This window comes from Mustela lutreola, chromosome 12 (genome assembly GCF_030435805.1).
Source record: "Mustela lutreola isolate mMusLut2 chromosome 12, mMusLut2.pri, whole genome shotgun sequence".
Lineage (NCBI taxonomy): Eukaryota > Metazoa > Chordata > Mammalia > Carnivora > Mustelidae > Mustela > Mustela lutreola.
The window spans coordinates 9,218,730-9,246,636 of NC_081301.1; the positions used below are offsets into that span (position 1 = coordinate 9,218,730).

General features: G+C 36.6%; 1 protein-coding gene and 1 pseudogene across 3 annotated transcripts in view; one reads left to right on the forward strand and one right to left on the reverse strand.

The window, feature by feature from the left end:
• Nucleotides 1-27,907, reverse strand: part of PBX3 (PBX homeobox 3) — a 217,200-nt gene that overhangs the window by 142,669 nt on the left and 46,624 nt on the right. The window lies entirely within an intron of this gene.
• LOC131812038 (large ribosomal subunit protein uL15-like) lies at nt 14,530-15,032 on the forward strand (annotated as a pseudogene).

The following is a 27,907-nucleotide window of genomic DNA, read 5'->3' on the forward strand; positions in this document are numbered from 1 at the left end:
GGTATCTGCTGCAGTACAGCACACCAGAAGTAAACAGTTATATTTACTTGTAAAACGAGAATACTTACTAAATCAGAGGTTTTCAAAGGACCCTGGGGCCCCTAAGGCACCCTCAGAGATCGGGCAAGGTCAAAACTATTTTCACAATATTACTAAGATGTTGTCTCCCTTTACATTCTTACTTGCCCATGAGTATACAATGAAGTTTACAAGGGGCTTCATGAAGTGTAGATCACAACAGACTGAACGCAGAGTAAATATAAGACTACTGAAGCCAGACATTGAGAGATCTGCAAAAATCACAAGACAACAGCACTCATCTCACAAAATTGTTTTCTTTTGGAAACTACAAATTGTGTTTACTTTTAAAATGTTATTTATGTCAAAACACAATCAGTTTATTATTGCTACTCTACAGTAAACTAATAAAATTTTAGAACTTTCTAATGTAGTAAATATTGAGATAAATTAACCCACAAAAGCAAAAGAACTCTATGGTTCTCAATAATTCTGTGTAGCATGGAAAGTGGTCCTGAAATCATAATGTTTGGGAACCAATGACCTACATCAGAGTTGATATGAAGATTAAAGGAATACATGTAAGGCACTTTTCACAAGGCCTGGCAAATAGCAAGTTCTTAATAAATGGTATACTGAGTGCGGTTACATTACACCAGCTGGAGGTACAGAAAGCAAAGTTGAGACCAGGGATTCTTGGAAATTTAATTTTCTCCCTTTCTCTAGAAAATAATGATGATTAAAAAGTAAAAGTAAAAATCTTTAGACAAATTTAAATCATCATATAGATTCTAATTTAAATTCGGTCACAATAGGTCTATATATTATCTTTTGAGACCTTGTAAATACCCTTATAAATGAGGAAGGCCTGATTCACTAGACCTAAAATATACCTTTGAGATTACCACTAGGAAAACAACAACAAGAAGCCTTTGTGTCCTGTGCCAAGCACAAATTAATTAGGATATTTCATTCTCATGAAATTAAAGGCATACCTTCCTTGCAAATACGGGATCAATATAGGAACACGGGATGACAGAAATGGAGGGCCCTAAAGGAAGCTTCAAGATCCTTGCTTACAGGCATACCTAGCACATTTCCAAAAGAAACCAACAGATACAGTCTCACAAACTGAAGAAGTCTCTTTCACACTAATGGTCAAGCAGCTCTTCCACAAAGTCAACCAAAATCTGTACTGCGTTCATTTTAAGGTCACCTCCTTATGTTTCAACTTCTGTTATTAAAGATAGAATTAAGTATAAAGTACAAAGGAAAAGTAATAGTGGTAATAGTAAAATTATATTTTAATGAAAGAAAAAATAATATACAGAAACCAAGTACTTAGCATTGATCTTACAAAAATTCTTCAACCCTTTTTAATCTTCTTTTCTCTAATTATAATGCCTCCCAAATCTCTTAAGTTTCCCAATGGATCTATCATTCATTCTCTTACCATTCTTTTCTATTTCTAAACTCCAAAATAAAAATGTACTGGATCCTTTTGAATTTTTCTTAAAAAGCAAAATGATCCTAAGTAGCTACGACAGAAATTCTGAGGCACTGATAGACAACTGAGCCATCTAAAACTATCTTAGGAACCATGTGACATATAAAATTGTCCCTAAACCTAGCATAGAAAAGTCTTTTAAATTATCACCAAAAAAATATGATCTCGCCCTTTAAAAAAAAGTATGAACATTACATAAGTTAAGTTCAGTCTTTTTGAAACTATGTTTGCAACTTAAAATCAACATTAAGATAAAAGTAACAAAGTGTTAACACACAGAGGTGTATAAAATCCATTTTCTGAGTAACACAGACAAGTGAATAAAAGTAAATACAGAGAGTCATGACAACTTTTTTAATAATGTGTCTATTTTTATATACTACAGTGACGGGGATAAATTTTGAAAATGTTAATAATCAGCAGCAATGATAGACACTTGCAGAAGGAACCAGGGAATGTTCACTCCCCTACCCTTTCCCACAACTGTATTTCTAAAAATTTTTTTAAATTTTTAAAGATTTTATTTATTTGACAGAGAGAGGGACAACGAGAAAGGGAACAAAAGCAGGGGAAGTGGGAGAGGGAGAAGCAGGCTTCCCACTGAGCAGGGAGCCTGAGACCAGGCTCCCAGGACCCCAAAGATCATGACCTAGGTGAAAGCAGATGCTTAACAGGTGAGCCAGCCAGATGCCCCTATATTTCTGAATTTCAAACATCACAGTGGCTTCATACAACATGGCTGTACTATAAACCTTCACATGCAAGAAATGTACTTGCTAAATGATTTGCCCATAGGCCGTGAGACTCAGTGAATGGTAACAGCTACTAACAAAGAAAAACTCATTTTTTTAGCTACTTAGCAAAAAACAAAAATCCCACAAGTATATAGAAAGCATACACAAATAAACAAAGTACACCCAAATAATAAAACTGCTGAGACAGTTTATCTGTAAAATCCCCAAATTCAACTACTCATTAATGTGAATTTCATAAGTATGAAGTACTGAATTAAAGTTGAGAATGTCACAATGTATTACGTGAAGTTTTAAATAATAATCAATACAATCAGCTACAACACTGAGATGATAGCCTACATAAGTATACGGGGAAACATTAATGAAATAAATGTATTTATTAGATAATACAGCCTTTCTTTTACTAGTCAAATCATAATCCAAGTTAAAATCAAACAGACTCATTTTAAAAACTTTTCTGAACTGAAAATTTGTGGTCATAAAAGTAATGTCACCTTTTAAATCTGAATGTAAAGCATGTTCAGGGAGTATCAAGTTTCGACGCGAAGAAATACCTCCAGTTAGCATTCTGTATGAGGTGCTATCACTTTCAGTAAAAGTATTATTATTTGCAAAGAAAAACCATATCTAAGAAATGTTTTTAAACTCTAGAGAAGAACATGCCTCCCTCCCCACCAAAGAATACCTCCTTTAAAAATAATTTTAAGTGATTAGTAAAGAACTTTCCCAGATCTTCTGCATACTAAACCTAAAGGAAAAACACTGTTAAGACTACCGATAGGAGTACTCCTTATACTACCACTGACTAGACAATAGGATAAAGTCCATTTTTGTAAAGACACACAGTGTATATGCTGAGGTTAAAAATTTCCCTAACAAATGAACAATATATTAGGTTTGCAAGCATGTTTACAACCCACCTTTAAATATTAAACTTTAATTTTACTTATTTAGGAAAATTTATATAATTCTTCATAGCACAATTTAAAAATAACTCCACTATTAATGCAAACCCTTTATTTAATCACAGGCTAATTTACTCCTGACAGAAAGTAAATTCCACTATTTTCTGTGAGGCTTTATGAAATTGCCATCATTTTTAATTAATTCTTAATTAAAATATATTACACCACAGCTTCTACCCATCTCTCTTGATATTCTAACATAATCAATTCAAGACCATTTACATATCATTAATTAAAAGCCTTCCTTTCTCATCCTTAAAATCATAATGAGGCTCTATTTCTCATTAGCAGCCTTTAAGGGATAAAATAACAATAGAGTCAAGAATGAATGGTAATTTAAAAAATAATAATAATTTATGCCTTTAAAAATTATATAGTGGACAGTGTGATTTTCAGGCTTTCTCAACTTTGGGGAATACCTGAATTCTTTCTCTCTGTTTTTCAACACTGAGCAACAATTGGCTATAATTTGAAACTAATCTTCAAAAGATAAAAATTAGTTAAGTAAGAAACAGCATCTTTGAAACCAGGAAAAACCAAATAGATTTCTATACCTGGACAATGACAAGTCCTACCATGAATGCTACAAACAAGTTAGTTACTATAAAAGAGTGAAAAGAAGACAATTAACATTACCTTGTCTTCATTTCCATTTTATAAAATTGCCCTCACTTTTCAGAAATGTAACCTGAACCCTCTTTAAGAACATTTGCTTTTAAAAGGATTCTTTCTTCCAACTGAAAGCCCAATGTTAACATCTCTTAAATCTTAAGATGTAATTAGAAAAACGTAATTGAAATTTCTATCTCTATGCATTTCTTACTAGTTTACCACTGTCAGAATGAAGTATCTGTGGTACATGAAGAACTGAAAAAGAGAAGCTCGTAGGAAGTTCTATAATTAAACTCCAGAGCTACGGTATGTTCTACACATTCTTAAATGAGCTGTGATATATGCTGGCACTATAAAAAGTTATCATTTATTGGTAATGAAAGGTAAAAATTAACCACCTATTCAATGATTTTACCTCTTCTAGAGGCTTTAAAGCCAAATACAGCTTGAGAGAAGATTTATAGTAACTCATGACTTTTAACCCACTATTTTCAATATTTTAGCTGTAAGTTACAAAATTAATACAACCTCAACTACGATTACTTTTATGATTAGTATAAAATAAAATTTCATTGCATTTCTTCTGCTTTGAGAAACTGCAATGGTATTGCCTTATGCAATACAACCCCCCCCCAAAAAAAAAGACTGACTTAAACCTTAATTTGTTACAATTTTCTGGGTTTATTATTTATAATTATCTTTCAAGGCCAAACTATGAACATAAGTGGGAACCAAGTGAGTATCAAAATGTGACCAAAAAAATAATACCACATAATAGAGGCAAAATAAAACCAGACTCATGTCTTGGAAATTTTATGCAGACTTGTTGTCACCAGCATTAACTACATCTAGGTGCTTCATATCAGGCAAATCAGATTTATATCACTGTCTTCTGTCGAATGCAGGTGCTCCACCACAACTTGTCAAGACAGCCTGTCTGAATCTTCACACGTCAGACAGAATCACAGCACTTGGTGTTTTGGTCTGTTGACAGCAATTTATTTTGATGTGTTGTCACAACATGGAATTCTTCAATGCTCTGCACCATGGTGCCAATAAGTCCCACTGTACTTTTTCCTACTGCTAGATGCTACAGGTTTAGTAACGGAGAGGGCAAAGTTTTGCCTTACTTTTAAAAACCCCTTTATTAAAGGTCTAAGGAGTTAATTTGAAAGTGGGGAAGAGTGCTAAATGGAAAAAGCATCTTCGGCCACTCCTTAATCCCAGCCTCCAACATCCTGTTTAATATCACAGCCAAATAATTTGGGTGAAGCATAGCCAGGAAGCCTGGCGGGAACCAGGGACTCTCAAAATCCTAAAAGTAAAAAATCAGAGTCGTACATCCCAAGGCTACACAATAGCTTGGACTGCACATCCAGTGTGGTCGATTGTTTTCTCTGCTCTTTCACAGGGCTCGTTCCAATGCCATAGTAAAAACTTCAGCAGAGTATGGTGCAAACATTTATTATGTACCTACGTGTAAAGCCTGGCACTAGGGGATACAGGAGCATGAGATGATGAATGGGAAGAGATTTCTTTTGGGTTTTTAAAACTACATTTTCCAGAAATCTGTACAAATTCTACATTACTCCTTGAAGAATGCAAAATATAACTTACACAGGAAATAATTTTTAAAAACACTTAATGAAATGTAGAAGATACCAGTCACAAAAAAGCTCAGAAGTTTTAAACTTCATAATCTTTTCTTATACTATATTTTAACTTCAAATTAAAAGCTTTTATCTAAATCAGTTTAAAAATAGATATACAGGATTATACTAGATACACGTTTACATTCATGGATAAAGATTTGTCAATATCTACATCTAAACCCTTTTCTTAAAAACAAGGAAGATAATCCATAATATTTGCATGTTTCCTATTTCCACATATTTCAAATTCTTGTATTATAGCTAGAATCAAAAACTTCAGTTAAAATATAAAGATCAACACTTTCTTGAAAAATTAAAAAGCAAGGCATTAGCTTTAGATTTGGAATTATGTAGTGGAAAATCCAAGATTAAAGAAAGTTTTTGTCAAATTGATGACATTTCAAACAAGCTAGTATATGCAATGGAACCAAATAATAAAATTCCTCTTTGAAAAAAGGTGAACCACAAGTATAAGCACAACTTAAAAAAAAAAAAAAAAAAAACAAGTATGACTACATAATAACAAGTATGTAATGCTCATTTTCAAACTTTATAACTATAAGAATATTTTAGAGCTGTAAGCAGGGACTCTGGTACTACTTAACATCTATAGCTAGGGCACACTATAGTCAGAAGACCTTATCTCCATGGAACTCCATTATTATTTTTTTAATCCAACAATCCTTATATCTTCTCTGTAAGGTAAGTGGGCAGTAGAGTAAATGGTATTTTTTTTAAAGATTTTATTTATTTATTTGAGAGAGAGACAGTGCACACATGTGCACAAGTTGCAGGGGAGGCAGAGGGAGAAGCAAAGACTCCCTGCTCAGCAGGGAGCACAACACCGGGCTCTATCCCAGGACCCTGAAATCATGACTTTAGCCAAAGGCAGATGTTTAATTGACAGAGCTGTCCAGGCACCCCTAGTAAACAGTTCTCTTTACAATTTGCATAAAAAATAAATAAGACAAAAGATGTTACTGACAGAATTAAGGCTGAATAAAAGAACTCTCAAACTTACAATGCTTCCATTAAATTATATTCTACGAATTCTTAAATTAGGTAAGTCTAGTAGGGCTGCTCTAGAAGGCACCATTCACAGAGTACTTTATAAATGGTCCAATCTGGAGTTGTACAACTCAGTAAACCTGACACTAAAGATAGCTTCAATGAAGTTACTCTGTGTGTGTGTGTGTGTGTGTGTGTGTGTGTGTTTCTTCCAGGAAAAAAAAAAAAAAAGAGGTCTATGGCACAAATCTTAGTCAATTCTATAAGAAGATTACATTATCACATCAAACACAAGTATCCTCTAGCCCACCTCTAAAGCCTCTGGGAAAATAAAGCTTTGAATAGTGTTTTGAGTATGGGACACAAATACTCTTGATGATCTGTTGCAGGTTGATTTTTAGCTAGTAAGTAAGTATGACAAGTAAACAGTAAGTGCCTATAATGCAATATGTGCTATATATCCAGAATGCATGTCTAAACTACTTTAAAGAAACCAGTCACACTGACACATAAAGTCTACATGTAACCTTTACATATTGGCACTAATAATACCAGACAACACAGAACAATCTTCACTCTGGTTTCATGATGGACTTTGGAAAGAATGGAAAACTAAGTGGAAATGTAGTTTTAAAAAAATAGTTTGTGGGGCACCTGACTGGCTCAGTGAGTTAAGCCTCTTGCCTTCAGGCTCAGGACATAATCTCAGGGTCCTGGGATCGAGCCCCACATCAGGGTCTCTGCTCAGCGGGGAGCCTGCTTCTCTCTCTCTCTCTGCCTGCCTCTCTGCCAACTTGTGATCTCTCTGTCAGATAAATAAATAAAATCTTCCTTTAAAAAAAGGTTGTTTCTCACTTAACAGGTGAAGGGCAGCTACACATGAACAGGTATATTAACCTGCAGAAAAATGACCATTTTTTCATTTGGCTTTTTTTCCAAAAATAGCCCCCAAAGCCCAACCATCTGTTAATCTAAAAAATGAGACATTAAAAGAAGACAGAGAATTAAAGAGCTGGTAAAGAGAATGGAGATCTATTTCAAAGATGATAAGGCACAAAGACTATGGAGGGAGGAAGGAGGAGAGAGACAAAGGAAAGATTGAAAACTTGAGGACAGTGATAAACCCTGAACCCAGTTAAAACTAGTATAATAAAAATAGAGCTAACTGGACCATGCGTGGGAAGATTCCGGCTCTAATCTTTATTCCAGTTTGCACCTTACTTAAGCAAGTGACCTTAGGTAAATCCCTTACTTAGCCGCTCTAATCCTAGTTTCCTAGTTTGTAAAACAAGAAAAATGCAGTCCCACCTACATCAAAAGTTGTCATGAGGGCTAAATAGATTATATAAAAGCACTCTGAACAGTATAAAAGTACCATAACAATAGTCAAGAGCAACTTAAGATAACTGAAAAAAACATCTATTACTTTTAGATCTCTCTGGTTCAAGATAGCCCACAGAGCACATGTGTGTCAACCTCCCTCCTTCCCTTCCAAATTCCCATTGATAGGATAGCAAAGGGTATAAATCCACTGAGAAGGGAGGAGGCGCTGCAGAAGACCAGATTTTGATAAATTTCTGGAAGACAAATAGCAAATGAGACTGCACTGAGAAATACACCATAGTGGAGAAAACCCAGATTAAATAATGAGAAAGAGTTGCAGTGGAAGTAGGAGTCTGTTTTCCCAGTAAAGACTGGGAGATGCCCAAAGCTTGGATAGAGAGCAGCAATGGGAAATGGGGCAGTAAATTAAAAGATGTAACACCTGGGCCATTTGGTCCCTCCCAGTTTCCAACACATACTTAGCCACTGCAAAGAATATCTTTTGCCCCTGGGATAAAGCCAGACAATTGTTTTCCAAAAATTAAAATGTAAAAGGAGGGGATACTAACTTCCTCATATTACATAATGAAAGTCAAGAAAGACAACCTAATGTTGATGGAATCAAAGTTAGAGAACAGATTATTCATGGTGGAAAAATAACCTGTAGCAGAACTAAAAATAATAACTATAACTTATAAAACTGGAGACGAAGTGGAGGAAAGGAGGTAGGAGATAGTATAAATAAACCAAATAGTTCACCATGAAAAAAACTACATACTTAGTTTAGAAATAAGGTAGGTAACCAGATAGATGAAATGAAATATGCTCTCTAAAGAGTGAGACTATGGGAAGGATAGAGAAGAGGCTACAGAATTTTTTCAACTGTGTAGGGAGAGTACTTTTATATTAAAATTATCTGCTAACTATTTGAAAAAGATTCTTTTGAAAATGGACTGACCCAGAAAGTTAGCCTGGGGGACATAAAATCTGGCTACCTACTCTTAAGTCTTTCAACCTTTAGAAAAAAACAGACATAATTCTTCAGGTCTTAAGGAAAAAATTATCTTCCTAAGCACACAAGTAAGGAAAAAGGAATGGAAGTTAGAAATAAGAATGATTTTATCTTTCAGCGCTCTGATAAAAGATGAGTCAGAAACGAGGGGCTGTAATTCCCTAATCCTTCAGGCTGAAGAATGGCAATGGGGAATAGTGTTTTCAACCTCAAATTCCTATTCTGGAAGTTGTTAATCGGCTTGAATGGTGGATGGCTTAATTATATAAGGACCATATTAATGTCTCAGAGGAGGGAGAGTGATCTGATAGGAGGTTTTAATTTGAAACACTCTTCATAAAATTAAAAATGAATGCCAAACAGACTATAATCTGTGCCTCTGTGGAGATGTAAAAGTCCAATACAGCTGTAAGAATACTAGTGTGATCAATTGGGCTTTAAGGCCAAATTGATCCACTACTAGTCAATAATCATGAATATTACTCATTGGGCACTCAAAAGGGAGTAAGTAGTCTCCATTTCTGTTTCAGCTCGTAGGTCTTTCTATATGTTGTTTTCAGGCAATTAGAAGAAGTGCCTACATTTGTGAAAAAAGAACATTTTCAGACTATTCATGCCTTCTGGAATTACTCTATAGGACTAAAAATCCTGGGAGCCAAGTATATCTAGGTTACAGCACTACACTTAAATAAAAGAGTATAGTTTGGGAATATGTGGATCTATTCTGTTCTGTTCTAGAATTTTACTAGCAATTTAGCATTCAAAAAAAGGTGAAGGACCAAAGTGGCAAGTTCAAATCTATATAAAGTTAAAAGCTAACAAAGACAATAGCTCTTCCTAAAGTATATAGAAGTACCATACAGCAAGGTCAAAAATGAAAGTGTCCATCCTTGGGGGACAAATTCTATCTGCTAATTTTGATCCTTTCATGGCTTTCTAGGATCCAGGACCACTATTGACAAATATGTTTGCCTTAGTTGTTGGACTCTACAGCAGTGCTGTCCAGAAGAATTATAATGCAATCCATACAGGTCATTTTAAATTTCTAATAGTGAAGTTTGAAAAAGTAAAAAAGAAATAGATAAAATTAATCTTAATAATATATAAATTCAACATATCCAAAATATTATCATTTCAACATGTAGTCAATATTCTAAAACTATTCATGAGATATTTTATGCTGTTTTCAGTTTTTTAAACTTGGTGTGTATTTTACAATCATTGCTCACCTCAATTCAAACAAGCCACATTTTAAGTCCTTAATCACCACAAGTGGCTAGTGGCTAAAACACGCTCACTTGAAAAGTTCTCCTCTCAATTGACAGGCATGACTTAATGTCAGTTCCCAAGTCAACTGTAGTTGCCTAATATCATACAAGAACAAGCAGGAGTCCTCTTAGTTGTGATATAAGGTCTTCCTATTGAAAGAACCAATTGGATTGATGAAATGAACACACTTGTTTGCCGCCACTCCTAACTGAAATCCTACCACAAGGATGATAAAAGGGGAGGGGGAGCACACAAATCTCCAAGAAGAAAGAGCATTAAAACAGACAAGAAAGAGCCCCATTTTGTTCCCAGAACATCAGGAGCCGGACCTACAGACAACCCCACTTTCTTCTCTTCCTTTCTAGTAGGATATTCATACAAATCTCTCAGAGGAACTGACCAACCTAAGAGACGCAGATCTGACAGATGGATCTACACAATGGTGTAGAACTAAACCCACCATTCTACAACAAAAACCAAGAAGCTCCACTCACACACAGTCAATTTTCAACCAGCTTTTAAGTGTGTGGAAGCTTATTCTTCTATTCTCAAGCATTTACTGAGAGCCTACTATGTGTCAGGCACTGTTGTAAGCAGTGGGATACAGTAATGAACAAAACAAAGTCCCTCTCTCAAGGAGCTTACATTCTAAAAAGAATAAAGACAATATACAAAGGCAGCATATATAACAGAAGTAGAAATAAAGCAGGGATGGAGAATAGAGTGTAATGGGGCAGGGGAAGGAGGAATGTTGTTTTAACTCAGTATGTCAGGAAGAGGGTCTCTTATGAGGATAGATTCCAGCACAGGCCAGAAGGAAGGGTGGGAACCACACAGCTATCTGAATAAAGAGTGTTCCAGGCAGAGAGCAGAGCAAGTATAAAACCCCTGAAAGAAGACTACATTTGGCCTACTGGAGAAACACGAAGAGGCCAGTGCAGCTGGAGCAAAATGAGTGGCACAGAGTGATGGGAGATAATATCAGAGAAGTTGAAGTAGGCCACAGCACACAGGCCTTGAAGACTCTAGTTACGGACTAAATTTTTATTTCAGGTAAAATGGTAAGCTGTGAGAAGAGGAGTGATATTATCTGATTTATGCTTTGAAAAAATCACTTTGCCAATTGTGTGAAGAAATGACTGTAGGGTAGCATGGATGGAAGCAGAGAGATCGGCAGGAACGCCATTGGAGTGGTCAAAGCAAGACATAAAGGTTGCCTGACAAAAGGAGGGAGAAGTGAAAAAGAGTAAGATGTGGGTTATGCTTTTGTTTTTGCTTTTAATAATCTCAAACTTATAAAAAAGGTAACAAACAAAAATAGTACAAAGAGCACTCATACATCCATTACCAGATTCAGCCATTTACCTATTATCAACACTTTACTCCTATCAAGTACATACATGCATGCATGGACACACACACACACACACACACACACACACTTATATACACAAATTTTCTTTTTGAACCACTTGAGTGTAGGTTACATATATCATGGTTCTTTCCCCTAAACATTCAATATTTCATAAAAATGCAATATTCTCTTACACAATCACAGTGATCAACTTCAGTAAACTTAACATGATACAATGCTTTTATCTAATCTACTGTTTATACTCCAATTTTTTCAGTCGACCCAATAATGTCCTAGCATTTTATACCCTCCATCTCAGGATTCAGTCTAGGATTGGATCCTACATTTAGCTCCCAATCTCTTTAGGTTCCTTTAATCTGGAACATTTTTAGAACACCTATGACACTGACATTTTTGAAGAATAAAGTCCTCTCCCCCCATTTTAAAATTAGAATGTTTCTCATTTAGGGTTTGTCTGACATTTCCTTGTGATTAGATTATATATCCCCAGTGATGCATGGGTGATGTTGTAATCTTCTCACAGTATCACATCTGGAGGCACAGAATGTCCATCTGTCCCTTACTAATGCTGTTAATTTGATCACCTGGTCAAAGTATTGTCTAATTTCTATGCTGGACTACTAGTGTTATTTTTCCTCCTTGTCACTCAATCTCTGGGAAGACACTTTACGACCACAAATATTCTACTCCTAAACAAAATTTCCCCCTATATTAAAATTTGTTGATGATTCTTGCCTGATCCACTCTTAACTATAAACATTATGAAAAGATGATTTTCCAACTCTAGTCTTTCCACACTTACCAGTTGGTCTCTGCATTTGACTGTTAAGAGCTCTCCCTCTTCACCCATTTATTTATTTATCTATCTGTCCCTGATTAGTACTGATTCATGAATTTTTATTTTTTCCAATGGTTTATAATTCATTTCTGTATTTAACTATTTTGGAGCTCAAACAGTCCCAGATTTGGCAAGTGGAAACTCTCCAGACTGGCTCCTATGTCCTTGTGACATGTCCTGATCATCTTTTTCAGCATTTCCAAATATCCTTGCATAAAAAGATCTCCAGGATTGTCTTACCCCTACTTGCCCCAGCCCTAGAATCAGCCAGTTCTCCAAGGTCCTTGGTTTTTAGTTGGGAGTGGTATTAAAGACTAAGACCTAGTTAGTAGTCGTGCACATTGCTACTGAGACGTCTTTGCTTCTTGACCTTTCAGATTCTGATTTTTAAAAAACAAGTGATCTTGCTGATGGAGTGAATACTGGCTGTAAGAGAAAAAGAAAAATCACAGGTCCCCAGGGCTTCTGGCCTGAGCTACTAGATGAGTGATGTTGGCCTTTACTAAAATGAGGAAGGGAAAGTTTACAGAGAAATTCAAGAACCCAATTTTGGATATGCTGATTTTTGATGTTTATTAGATATCCAAGTGGAGATACTGAGCAGGAAATTAGTTGAGCCCAGAATTCCAGGGAGAGGATCAAAGTGACAATATAATTTTGGGAAATATCAGCACACTAATATTTAAAGCCAAAGGACTAAATGAATAAGCAGATAAAAATCACCAGACATTTGAGGAAATGTCCCTAACATGAAAGCTAGACCAAAACAAACAGAAAAATATACATGTAAGAGGGAAAACAGACAATGCATATAACAAACAAAAAACAGGGGAAAAAAAGACTAAAATATCCTCAGTGGTACCCTTGAAGATAGGACGACCTGTGTCTATGCAACAGAAGGGAGGGGAGGAAGGGAGGAGAAGATGAAAGAAGGATTTATTTAATTCAGTACAAAGGTTTCAGGTAGGGCTAAGCAAGGCAGATGTCTGAAGGGAAGAAGAGAAGTAAACACATTCAACGAAGGGTTGGCAGTTCCCAAAGGGAGTTTTGGAGAGTATCTGTATACTTTACCAATGGCGGCCTACTATGGGCTGTGGGAAGCCTGCTCGGGGGGAAGAGAATATTCACGGGTTTCGGTGGGGTGAGGGGAATAGAAGGGGGAAAGGAGGACTGAACCATCCTATGGTACCAGAGCCTAAGAAGGGTAAGAAGATGGTGAGGACATAAGACTAGGAAGGTGAGGCAAGCAGTAACAGGAGGTTAGTTATAATCAGGGAGGACTGATCTAATAATTAAATATATTAAGTTAATGGAAACCAGGTTTTACACTAGCAAAAAAGGGAGATACAGACATGAAACAGGAGAAAATTGGAATGAACTTTGTAGTGTTGAAATGGATTCATGGTTTTCTAGATAAACAGATATGATATTGATTAAAATTTGTTCTCATTGTGTGTGTATGTATGTGTTGTGTGTGTTGGAGGGGGTATTCCCTACATTTTGTTCATTGAGGAGACCCGGAAGCAGGAACACCCAATAGCAATGAATGAACCTTATACATAAATCTTAGTTTCTTTTTCTTTTTTTTAAAGATTTTACTTACTTATTTGACAGACAAGAGACACAGTGAGAGAGGGAACACAAGCAGGCAGAGTGGGAGAGAGAGAAGTGGCTTCCCACCAAGCAGGGAGCCCGATGCGGGGCTCGATCCCAGGACCCTGGGATCATGACCTGAGCCAAAGGCAGACACTAAACGACTGAGACAGCCAAGCGCCCCTAAATCTTGGTTTCTAAATGTCATTCTCCACTAAAAGAAACAAGGGATACTTAGAGAATGTGGCTGATTCCAAGGCTGGGGCAAGGAAAAGATAAGATGGTTTGGAACCTCTTGATGGACCCGAATGTAAGGAATGGCTCAAGGAATAATGAAGATGTGTCAAAATGACACAGAAGACAGCCCATTAAGGGCTTTCACTGGCCATGAAAATTGCAGAGAAAATGGCCCCAACATTAATGAGTTGCTGACTAAATTATATTAGTCTGAGTCTCCTGTTATATAAAAAAAAGAAATCCTGATTTGCTTAAATGACAGTACTTGGGGTTTTCATTACTTGCAACCTATACCTATGTGCAAGATGGACAGGAGCGAAGACTGAAAGCCTTCGAGTCCTTGTATTGATCAGAAAGGTAAGAGACTGCCCTTTTCCGTCTGGGCTGCCGACATGCCTTCCAGACTGAGGAAGACCCAGAAACTTCGGGGCCACGTGAGCCACGGCCACAGCCGCATCGGCAAGCACCAGAAGCACCCAGGAGGCCGGGGTAATGCTGGTGGCATGCATCACCACAGGATCAACTTCGACAAATATCACCCAGGTTACTTTGGAAAAGTTGGTATGAGACATTACCACTTAAAGAGGAACCAGAGCTTCTGCCCAACTGTCAACCTTGATAAACTGTGGACCTGAGTCAGTGAGCAGACACGAGTAAATGCCGCCGAAAACAAGACTGGAGCTGCTCCTATCATTGATGTGGTACGATCGGGCTACTACAAAGTTTTGGGAAAGGGGAAACTCCCAAAACAGCCTGTCATCGTGAAGGCCAAATTCTTCAGTAGAAGAGCAGAGGAGAAGATCAAGGGTGTCGGGGGCGCCTGTGTTCTAGTAGCTTGAAGCCCTGTGGGGAGAGGTTCATTAATGCTAACAAGTGCTTTTCTTTAAAAAAAAAAAAAAAAAAAAGACTAAAAACTTTAAAGGCTCTTAAATAATCACTGGGGTAAGGCACCATGTTGATACCCACTAAAATAATAGAAAGTGAATGTGAAACTCAAGTGTGTAGATGGAAAACAACAAAGCAAACCTAGTCAATGAAAAGAGTCAAGTAATAGACTATATCTGTAATGTTTTACTTCTTAAAAGACCTGAAGCAAATATAGCTAAATGGATATTTTTGATAGAGCTGGAGGTTGTTTACTAGTCACTAACTTTCTGTATGCTTTCAATAGTTCATAAAACATATTTTCTTTTTTTTTTTTTTAGATTTTATTTATTTATTTGACAGACAGAGATCACAAGTAGGCAAAGAGGCAGGCAAAGAGAGAGAGGAGGAAGCAGGCTCCCTGCTGAGCAGAGAGCCCAATGAGGGGCTTGATCCCAGGACCCTGAGATCATGACCTGAGCTGAAGGCAGAGGCTTTAACCCACTGAACCACCCAGGCGCCCCCTTTTCTTTTTTTTTTTTTTTAAAGATTTTATTTATTTGATGGAGAGAAAGATCACAAGTAGGCAGGGAGTCAGGCAGAGGGCGGTGGGGGGGTGGGGAGAAGCAGGCTCCCCACTGAGCAGAGAGCTGGATGTGGGGCTCAACCCCAGGACCCTGAGACCACGACCTGAACCGAAGGCAGAGGCTTAACCCACTGAGCCACCCAGGCACCCCAAACAAAGATATTTTCTTAAAGGCTAATTAAGAAGCCACTAGGCAAACATTCTATCTCCAGCCAAGGAAGATCTGGACCTCATGTTAATCATCCAAATAAGGATTTAACCATCAGTTAAGAAAGAGTTTAAGGAATCAAGAAAGATAGAGACAATTCTAGTTAATTAGAAGAGATATTTCTAAAAGATATTACAGATCTTTTAGAATTTTCCAGAGGGCCTATTCCTATGTAACTTGCAACACCCAAATCCTCACGTAGGACTGCCACTAGGCACAGAGACCACACCTCACATCTTTTTTCTTTTTTAAACATTTCTATTTCTTTTTTAAAATTTTATTTTATTTATCTATTTGACAGATAGAGATCACAATTAGGCAGAGAGGCAGGCAGAGAGAGAAGAAGGGAAGCAGGTTCCCTGCTGAGCAGAGAGCCCAATGCGGGGCTCCATCTCAGGACCCTGGGATCATGACTGGAGCTGAAGGCAGAGGCTTAACCCACTGAGCTACCAAGGTGCCCCCACACCTCACAACTTGAGCCGTAAAGGTGCGTGACTACGAGCCCCACCATTTGCCACCCACAAAAGCTAATATCTATGCCAGCTTTGACACTTTTGTTAGGAACAGATTCCATACTGTGCCATCTTCTTCACACTTTTCTCTCCTGAATTCAAATGACTACATCTAGTTGGCTGGGTCTGGATCAGATGCCTGACCCCTGGCTTCAAAAAAGATGAGGGCACTTGGGTGGCTCAATCATTACGTGTCTGCCTTCAGCTCAGGTCATGATCCCAGGTCCTGGGATCAGGTCTCCCTGCACAGTGGGGAGTCTGCTTCTCTCTCTGACCCTCTCCCTCTTATGTTCTCCCTCTCAAATAAATAAATAAAATCTTAAAAAAAAAAAAAAAAAGTGAGGAAATGGTTTTCTGGCTTGGAGACACAGAACTAAAAGTAGCATTTTCCCTAATAGAGGACAGATGTTTAAAAGATGCTGAGTAACTACATATATAAAAATATCCAAAAGTCCACTACAGTCTGAGATCATTGAAAACTGGCCAAAGAGGCCTACTTAACACAAGTAGAAGTAGGGTCAGACATAGTCAGAATGAAGTGTGAAGAGACCTCATCAGGAACAGAGAATTACATGCATGGCTTACTGGGTACTGTAAAGAGCTATTTATTTCCACATACATACGAATGAACACATACAGAACACATGCACCGACTCACTCCTGCCCTGAAAGCTTAACATTATATCATAAAGTTTATTCTTTTTTTTTTTTTTAAAGATTTTATTTATTTATTTAACAGGCAGATATCACAAGTAGACGGAGAGGCAGGCAAAGAGAGAAGAGGAAGCAGGCTCCCTGCCAAGCAGAGAGTCCGATTCGGGGCTCGATCCCAGGACCCTGAGACCATGACCTGAGCTGAAGGCAGAAGCTTAACCCATGGAGCCACCTAGGCACCCAAGTATATTCTTTTGAACAAAATGATCTTTTAAATTGGAAATCCTCTGAAAATTCTAAAACACTAACCTAACATCAGTCAATAGTAAGTTAGTATAGGGACGCCTAGATGGCTCAGTCGGTTAAGTTTCTGCATTTGGCTCAGGTCATGATCCCAGGGTCCTGGGATTGAGCCCTGAATTGGGCTCCCTGATTGGCGGGAAGCCTGCTTCTCCCTCTGCCTGCTGCTTCCCCTGCTTGTGCTCTCTCTCCTTCTCTCTGACGAATAAATAGAGTCTTGAAAAAATAGTAAGTTAGGGCACCTGGGTGGCTCAGTGGGTTAAAGCCTCTGCCTTCAGCTCAGGTCATGATCCTGGGATCCTGGGACTGAGCCCTGCATCGGGCTCTCTGCTCAGCTGGGAGTCTGCTTCCCTTCCTCTCTCTCTGCCTGCTTCTCTGCCTACTTGTGATCTCTGTGAAATAAATAAAATCTTTAAAAAAAAGAGTAAGTCAGTATAGAATACTTGCCTCTAAGAGACAAACACTAAGAAAATGAAAAGTTTTACAAAAGCAAAGAGAAGGGAGGGGTCATTTGGGAATCTATAAAACTAGGCCTCCAGAGGGATGGTACAAAAATCAGGAAGCACCTAGAACGAAAAGAGAATAAGTGAGGAGAGGTTTAGAAGAAATTATGGGAATTTTGTTGAAGATAAAGTTTCCTTCCTCCACAAATCAACCCAGCATTCTAGAGATATCCAGTGATCCAGAGCTCCAAATGTTAAAGTAAACTTCATCACCTGATAGAATCCCTAGCTTTGGAGATTTTCTCATTCCTTATCTGTTTCTGTACTTAAAGACAAAAAGACAGCTAGTCACTTCAAATGTCCCTACTGTCTTGTTTTGAAAAGTATTAAAGTGTATTGAATAGATATTTTAAACACACACACACACACACACACATATAAAAAGTATACATATGGTATACTGCTAGTAGAAATGTAGAATGGTGCAGTCCTCAAAAGGTTAAACATAGTTAGGTATCAATTCCACTCACAAGAGAAATAAAAACATTATGTCCATCTGAAATCTTACATACAAATATTCATAGCAGCAATATTATAAGAGCCAAAAAGAGGAAACAACCTAACTGTCCATCAGCTGATGAGTAGGTATGTAAAATACACTCTATCCATACACTGGAATATTTTTCGCCCATAGAAAGAAAGAAAGCGCTGATACAAGTGACAACAAGAATGAATCTTCAAAACATTCTGCTAAATGAAAGAAGCTAATTACAGAAGACGGCATATTATATGATTCCATTTATGTGTAATATGCAGAATAAGCAAATTCAAAGAAATAGAAAGGATATTAGTGGCTGCCTGGGGCTGAGGTTGTGGGGGAAAATGAAAAGTTACTGCTAGGGGCGCCTGGGTGGCTCAGTGGGTTAAGGCCTCTGCCTTCGGCTTGGGTCGTGGTCTCGGGGTCCTGGGATCGAGCCCCGTGTCGGGCTCTCTGCTCAGCAGGAGGCCTGCTTCCTCCTCTCTCCTCCTGCCTCCCCACTTATTTGTGATCTTTTTCTGTCAAATAAATAAATAAAGTCTTAAAAAAAAAAAGTAACGCGGGCACTTGGGTGGCTCAGTGGGTTAAGCCGCTGCCTTCGGCTCCGGTCATGATCTCAGGGTCCTGGGATCGAGTCCCGCATCGGGATCCCTGCTCGGCAGGGAGCCTGCTTCCCTCTCTCTCTCTGCCTGCCTCTCTGTCTACTGTGATCTCTCTCTGTCAAATAAATAAAAAATAAAATCTTTTAAAAAAAAAAAGTAACTGCTAACAAGTAGGTTTCTTTTTGGGGTGATAAAGGTGTTCTAAAATTGTGGTGATGGTTGCACAACTCTGAGGATATAATGGAAACCAGTGAGTTACATACTTTAAATGTATGAATTGCATGGTATGTGAATTATATTTCAATGAAGTATATGAATGGCATAAAAATAATAAGCAACCACCAGCCATTGTACCTACTATCCAGCTGAAGAAACAATCTAACAATCTTTTTTTAAAAGATTTTATTTATTTATGTGAAAGAGAGAGAGCGAGCACAAGCAGAGTGAGGGGCAGAGAGAAAGGGAGAAGCAGACTCTCTGCTGAGCAGGGAGCCTAATGCAGGGTCTCGATCCCAGGACTCCAGGATCATGACCTAAGCCGAAGGCAGACATTTAACTGACTAAGCCACCCAAGCACCCCTAACAATCTTTGAAAGAACACTGTGCACCACTCCCCAATCCCATCCCTATACTCCTTCCTTCATCCCCTTTAGAGTTTCATCACATTCATACACAAGTTCAGTTTTACATGTCTTTGAACATAAAAGGAATCACACCAGATGTACCATCAGTTCTGCTATAGTGCAACATACGCACCCCTAAAATCACGGAGCTATACAAAAATGGTGCCATAAACACCACAGAACTTATGGGGGGGGAGGGGTCAGTGATATACATTAATAAAATAGTAGGAGTCTAATAAAGATAACCCAGTCTTATGCATGTTAAATGATTAAGAAATACATATGTAATACAATAAACAGAGCATATCACTTTGAAACAAAACTGAAGTTTGCTTAAACAAGTAGATGTTGCAAAGGTTACAACTTGTGAGCTACTAATGTGGTGGAAGAAGGGTATCTGAAATCAGAAAATTCTAATACTAGATGTGGATGGGTTGGGGGTGGCTCACACCAGACTCATTGAATTGAGGTAAGCTAAAGATGTCTGAGGTGTGTGCATTTTGCATATTCCTATGCAGCTCGTCTCAGATGGGTGTAGTTTTTTGCATTCACTCAGTGTTTCTCAAGGACAAAATCACACATAAGCAAATGTAAAATCTGCATTATGCCCAAATTATCCCCTAATACATCAATCATATTGGAATACTTCCACACTTTCCAAAACAAGCATTATAGCAGAACTGGTCATACTCTCTATGGTTCTTTCATAAAGCAACCCAGTTTGTTGTCCATTTTTCTATCACACTGTCTTTTTCTTTTTTGATTTTATTTTATTTATTTGTCAGAGAGAGAGAGAGAAAGAGAGGACAAGGAGGGGATCGGCAGGCAGAGGGAGAAGCAGGCTCCCCACAGAGCAAGGAACCCAATGCCGGACTAAATCCCAGGACCCTGGGATCATGACCCAAGCCAAAGACAGATGCTTAACCAACTGAGCCACCCAGGCAACCCATATTACACTGTCTTTTTCTTAATAACGTACAGCAATTCTTTATATATCCTAATAATAATAACTTATCAGTGATTTACATTGCAGTATCTTCTCCCACTCTGTGGTTTACACTTTCATTTTCTTCATGTTTATGTTGAGGACCAAAATTCATTTTAATGTAACTGAATGTAACTTGATAACATAACTTATCAATTATTTCACTTATGATTTGTAATTTTTATGTTCTAAGCAATCTCTCCTTTCTCTGAAGTCACAGATACTCTATTCTCTCCTATAAGTTCTAAAGTTTATTTGTCCTTGTTCGATTGGGTTTTTTTTATACTGAGATAGAATTGTCTTCAGGAATATGAAGAACCTACGCTATACTCAGAAGTATAGTTACAACAGAGTCACAAAGAGAACCAAATGACTACAATGAAAATGGCTATAACCAGAATTATTTGCTCCCCCAAAATCAGTACCAAGATAGAAAGTAGTTTAAGAGTAACTAATCAGGGCGCCTGGGTGGCTCAGTGGGTTAAGCCGCTGCCTTCGGCTCAGGTCATGATCTCAGGGTCCTGGGATCGAGTCCCGCATCAGGCTCTCTGCTCAGCAGGGAGCCTGCTTCCTCCTCTCTCTCTCTGCCTGCCTCTCTGCCTACTTGTGATCTCTGTCTGTCAAATAAATAAATAAAATCTTTAAAAAAAAAATAAAAATAAATAAATAAATAAATAAAAAATAATAAAAAAAAAGAGTAACTAATCAAAGATTGATCTATTTTATATTTCCCCTGTAAAAATAAATTTTTAGAAAATTGTTTCCCAAAATTAAACAATTACAGTGTATCTGAAATCACCTTGTCACCAAAACTTATTTGTAATCCCCAAATCAATACGCAGGTACTTTAGTGTTCATGAAGATATGTACTTGCGTAGAGTAGAGAAAATTTTGAGTTACCAGACGTGCATGCTCCCAGCTAAGGTTGAGCAGGGCAAGGCTGTTCTTCCTTGTTCGTTTTCACACTGTAAACAAGTATCCTTTCTGCAGTATATTTAGTATCATGTTTTTCACACTTTTATGTTCTTTGTTGGGGATTTTGCTATATAAAATGGCCTTCCAAGCATAGCGTTGAAGTGCTGTCTAGTATTCTTAAATGCAAGAAGAATGGGATGTGCCTCACAGAGAAAATAAGTATTAGAAAAGTTTCATTCAGATATGATCTATAGTGCTCTTGGCCATGAGTCCAGTGTTAATGAATCAACAATATATATTTAATAAGGGTCTTTTTAAACAGAAATACATTTTATACAAGGTAATGCACTGATCGATTCAAAACTGTTAACATCAGAGTCTTACAAGAACCTAGTCCTTTATTTCCCTTAGGACTAATGGTTTAGGATTGGCTAAGTCAGCATTTGAAGTGACTTTACCTAGTGTAATTAACAAAATTCGACTCTAAAGTTGTAGAAAAGAAAATTAAGGGTACTATTTAGGATTCTGTTAAGCAACAATGTTTTAGATACTGTCAGTTCCACATTACTCATACTACATATCTTATGTCTGCAAAATACATATTTTTCCACTAGAGAAATGTTAAAATTGTAGACTAACAACAAAGTGTTTGAAAGTAAATACCATAGTTACTTAGTAATTTACCAACATCCAGAATCACTTACTTTGTCTTCAAGGTTCAAAAAATAGATTTTCTATCTAAATTCTATCTACATTTTATCTATAAGTAGACTTTATTCCATATACCCAGAGATGAGATTTAATAACTCAATTTATAAACCACTAATATATAAACCAGAATAGAAATGTATTGATTTATTAAAAAGAGAGATGTCTCTTTTTGTTAACATAAATAATTTTGTATCTTACTCAGAGAACTTCATTCAACTCCTACTGTGGAGATACTTGGGAAATCAAATTAATAATCAAAAACTTGACAGGTCAAGCACAGAACTACAGTCCTGAAGATATTTAATAATGAAAGTAGACTGATGAATTGTTACTACCCTAGAACAGAAAACATATTTCTAATAATAACAGAGTATTAAGGGCTAACTAGACACTGATACCTACACTCAGGCCAATGCACTTGGTTAGTCCTTCTTGGAATAGCCTTCTTCCAGATCTTTTGAAGCCTGCTCATTCTATCCTTACCAGTCTCAGCTGAATGCTATTGCTTCAAAAATATCTTCTTAAAATAATCTATCTAATGATCTCTAATATCTTTCATCCCTCTGTTCACTTCATCCACCGTACTTTATTTAATCTTAAATTACCCTGCTCAGTTACTCATTTAGTTGATTTGTCTATTTCCCCAACAAAATGTAAAAGCTCAATATGTAGCAGCTTATCTGTCTTATTTTATATTCCTTACATCTAGCACAGTGCCTGGCACACAAATTGGTATGAAGTATTTGTTGAATAAATGGCTAGGATCAATGATCATTTAGCAGAGATACAAGAGAAAAGAGTTAAAGATTAAGTGAGCTATTGGACAAAGTCAGTGTCTCCTTATTCCTTTATGTCACGGTGTCTATAGAAAATGGTAACATTTATGTAGCACACTAGAATAAAAAGGACTGCATGCCGACATAAGTGACCAGCACAAAAGGCTCCAGATTTCCCAGGGCCAGCCCAGCGGCTGAGGGACTAAGGCTCATTATCTTATACTGCTTGGAAAGCTCTAGATTACAATGGTTAAGATCTCTTCCGAGTCTGAAATTCTGATTTTTATGAACTCTTACAAGAAATATACAAAGGCACGTGGGTGGTTCAATCAGTTAAGAAATATACAGACTAAGGAATCTTAATTCTTAGCTATCTAATATTGGATGAAAGCTGTATTTATAAATTACAACTTAAATTATAAATTGATTACCAATATATAGTATATGACCAACTCAGTCTTTACCATCTGTAATAGTTTTTTTTAATTCTAAAGACTGATCTGAGAATGGACTACTAATATAACTCGTGATAACAAATACAGCAGAAGATAAGGAAGCTACATTTTAAAGGCCACTGGTCACACAAAGATGTCCAATACTCAGTCTAGATAAAAACCCAAAGTCAATCTGTTCTTCTTTTACATGTTATTTATCCCCTTATACCATGTAGAACCTACACTGACTTTGTTGACAAACCAGGATAGCGCACAGCCCTGACATTTCATAAAGTTCCTGTAATTCAAACAGAATTTGTAAAGGCTTCCCTCTAAGGTCATTAACTTTACTCACCAGTTACATTAAAACCCACATGTAAATGTGTGCAGTTTACTTTATGTCAATTATATTTCAATAAACTTGTAAAAATTAAATAAATAAGTCTGAAGGTAATGAACAAAGTTATCATCACTAGTAATGTGACAGAGACAACATGTGTCTCTTGATCTAATCATTGAGGACGAAACATCACCCCTGTGATGTTCCTGCCAAAAATGTATAATAATCTATTTATAAGGAAACATCAAAAAATCCTGAACTGAAAGAATAGCCTCCAAAATAAATGGCCTATATTCTTTTAAAAATGTCAATGTCACAAAAAACAAAGATTAAGGAATTATTTCAGATTAAAGGAGATGAAAGAGACACAAAATGTAAATCATGTTCTTACTCTGAAACCTGGACAGTAATTTTTTTTTCCTTTTGCTACAAAACATGTTAATGGGAAAATTGATGAAATTTGAATAAAAGGTCTATAGATTATACAAAAATATTATATCATTGTTAATTTCCTGAGTTTGATAACTACACTATAGTTATAAAAGACAGTATCTCTGTCTTTACAAAATAGTCACTGAAGTTTTTAGGGTTAACAGTGCATTGTGTCGGGGCACCTGACTGGCTCAGTAGGTTAAAGCCTCTGCCTTAGGCTCAGGTCATGATTCCAGGGTCCTGGGATTGAGCCCCGTGTCCGGCTCTCTGCTTGGCAGAGAGCCTGCTTCTCTTCCTCTCTCTCTGCCTGCCTCTCTGCCTACTTGTGATCTCTGACTTTCAAATAAATAAATAAAATCTTAAAAAAAAAAAATGAAAAGGACAACAGTTCATTGTGTCAATAACTTACATATATTTCAGAAAAAAATATTGTGAATATGCATATATATGTCCCTATGTGCATGTTACACATATGTATGAATATACAAATGGTAAGTGGGAAGAGAAGAGAAAAATTCCAAAACAAAACAAAACCTGAGGGTATGTGAGTACAGAAAAGGGGGTTTTAAAGAGCAGATGCAAGCTCTGAAAGGAAATGCTAGAGAATTTATCAGTTCTAAACACAGAGACAAAATGTGAGAAAACTTACTACACAATAACATATACCACTAATTTTATTATGAGAAGAAGTAGAGAAATTCCTGATAAATAAACCTTTATCAGGAAGAGCATTTTCTTTTTTTTTTTTTTTTTTTTTTTTAAAGATTTTATTTATTTATTTGACAGACAGAGATTACAAGTAAGCAGAGAGAGAAGAGGAAGCAGGCTCCCTGCTGAGCAGAGAGCCCGATGCGGGGCTCGATCCCAGGACGCTGGGATCATGACCTGAGCCGAAGGCAGAGGCTTTAACCCACTGAGCCACCCAGGCGCCCCAGGAAGAGCATTTTCTTACATGTTTATAATTTTTATGGTCTTTTGTTAATAGTAGAGAAAACACGGTAAGAAATATATCAAAACATTGAAATCATACACTAATTTTCAAAGGAAATTCTTTTACTCCATCATTCACAAAGCTGCATAAAATAAAGGGAAGCAAATTGTAAGGCAAGAAAAAGACGAGAATGACTTGAAAATTTTTCCTGTGCTAGAATAAAGTGTTTTATCTCATATAGACAGATACACCAATGGAATTTTGCTGACTGAAGACACAGCAGCCTAATTCAGCAGCCCAAAGCCCAGAAAAAATGTTGGCTGGATGCAAACAGAAAGGTACTTTAAAATCAAAAGCACATTCAAGGTATTTTATTGTTCATATTAATCTAATATTAATACATACAAAATACATTTTATCTAGCTCATAAGGAAATAGAAGGAGCTGTGTAAATTCAATTCAACAAATATTCATTGAAAGCCTAAATTAATTCTTAGTGCTCAGATTAGTGTTCCTGCTAAAACCTTTAAATGAAAGAAAGGATACAATATACATGTTGAAATGATTACTGTTAGTAAACACCCCATGAAACCAGGAAAAAAATTTCTCTCAAGAGAACCATTTTCTCCACTAGCAGTAGCCATCCCAACCAGTTTGTTACACTGCGGGGTTGGGATGGTGCTGATTAACAGATTTGTGTTTAGGAATAACAGATATGTTAATTTCCAGGGTTTCCCATGTAGTAAGGTACTGAGTAGGTATAATAATACAAACTTTTTATTGGCATAATAATTCACTATGAGACACAAAATTTAGAGTTACAAGACTAATAATACATGAAGTGCTTTCTGGATCAACATTACAATAGAAGACTTCCCAAGAGTTTCTTAGTGGAATATATATACCACCAAAGTACTTGCCTAAATAACTATTTATACCCTACTTCATTCTGTGAGGAGTTTGAGAGAGGAATCTGTAACCAGCCTAGTTTGGCTTCTTCTCATTATCTACACATCTAAGCTCTTTTACTGGCATCACACCCTTATTCATCTTTTCAGTATAAATTTCTGTGATGTTTCTTTGAAGTGGAATAGCTCAATCAGCAACATCACTGACTCCATAGTTAAAACAGAAACCAAATACTATTTGTTAAGATCTGGTGGTCTATTATTGCAGCTTTAACCTCAAATATCTTATAGCATTTAACACTATAATTGTTATTCTTATCATAATAATAATTGGAGTTAATGACAACAATAATAAATATGACTGAAACAATAGGTTTACTTGATTTGTGAAGTTTTGACTCCGAAAAAGGAATAAAAAATATATATATACTAAATGGATACATCCTAGAAATAAGTGACAAAAATTAGACAGAATTAAATTTAATGAGTACACTTCTCTCTGATTTAAAAGGATGTGAAAATTCAGTTATGTGGGTAAAAGATGTTATAAACACATAGATAATTACCACAAATTCTAGCTCGTGGCATTTTTATCCCATTCTATAAACTTGGTTACATATGCCTTTCAAAATTAGGAATTATCTGCTAATACTCCATCTACTCTACATGTCTTTATCTAATTATATCCATGCCCAGGAAAAGAAAATGTTGCCTACACCGGAACTCTAAAGGATGAGTCAGTAAGGAACACAGATTGTAGGTAGTGAGACAATTATTATTGAGGGGAAACAACTCACATTTAAGTGCAAAGAAACCTCTTCCTAAAACAGAAAAGACTCTTGCTTCTTTAATTAATGTCACTTTGGGTCATCTAAATTTTGCCTCACAATCTAAAAATGTATCACCTTAAAATGAGAACAAAGAAATAACTGAAATATTTAAGTTGGGGCTGAATAGTGATTTAGTATCAAAATGGCTATGTGCAAGAATTTTTGGATTACTAAACAACAGATAAACAACTGCAAATACCTTAGGAAATAAAAAAGTTAAATGTAAATATACTGAATTAAGTATTTTTACAAATGGAAATAAGACCTGAGAAGAGTAAAGTTTGTTCTAATAATCTTTATAAAAAGTTAACACTAAAGCAATATATATATATATATATATATATATATATATGTTATTTAAAATAATCTAGTTAAACAATTTGGGAGCTGGCTTTCTTTTGAAGATGGCAGTTAAGGGTAATTTCATTAGAAAGGAACGAATACATATTTGTTTAGTTATATCCAAGCATGACTTTTAAGAGTCCATTAACTACCACAGCTGCTGTGGTAAATTCATGTATATGTGTTGGCAGGAACACATAAAGGCATGATATAGAGGAACAATAATTAGAAAATGAAAAAATATATTAAAGTTTCTGGTTTTGTGGACTTAATTTCTTTTCTCTTCCACCTTTTCATATTCTCTTCCCTCAAGTAGTTCCCAGGACCCAAAGAAATTTATTTAGCAAATATTTATTGAAAAATAAATCAAATAGGGGCGCCTGGGTGGCTCAGTGGGTTAAGCCGCTGCCTTCGGCTCAGGTCATGATCTCAGAGTCCTGGGATCGAGTCCCACATCGGGCTCCCTGCTCGGCGGAGAGCCTGCTTCCCTCTCTCTCTCTTTGCCTGCCTCTCCATCTACTTGTGATTTCTCTCTGTCAAATAAATAAATAAAGTCTTTAAAAAAAAAATAAAAAAAAAAAATAAAAAAAAAAATCAAATATTAATGATTACCATACTGGTTTGTGTGTTTTTTTCCCCCAAGAAATGGGGAGAGGGGACTAAGAGGAATAAAAGACAGAAAAGTACGGGTTTAGGAAGAAGTCAGTGAATTTATAAGGAATATCAATGCTGGCTTGGAATATAAATTTCATTAATGAAGACTCTGAGAACTCGTGTGTAATTATAGACAAATGTACTAACAATCTTTT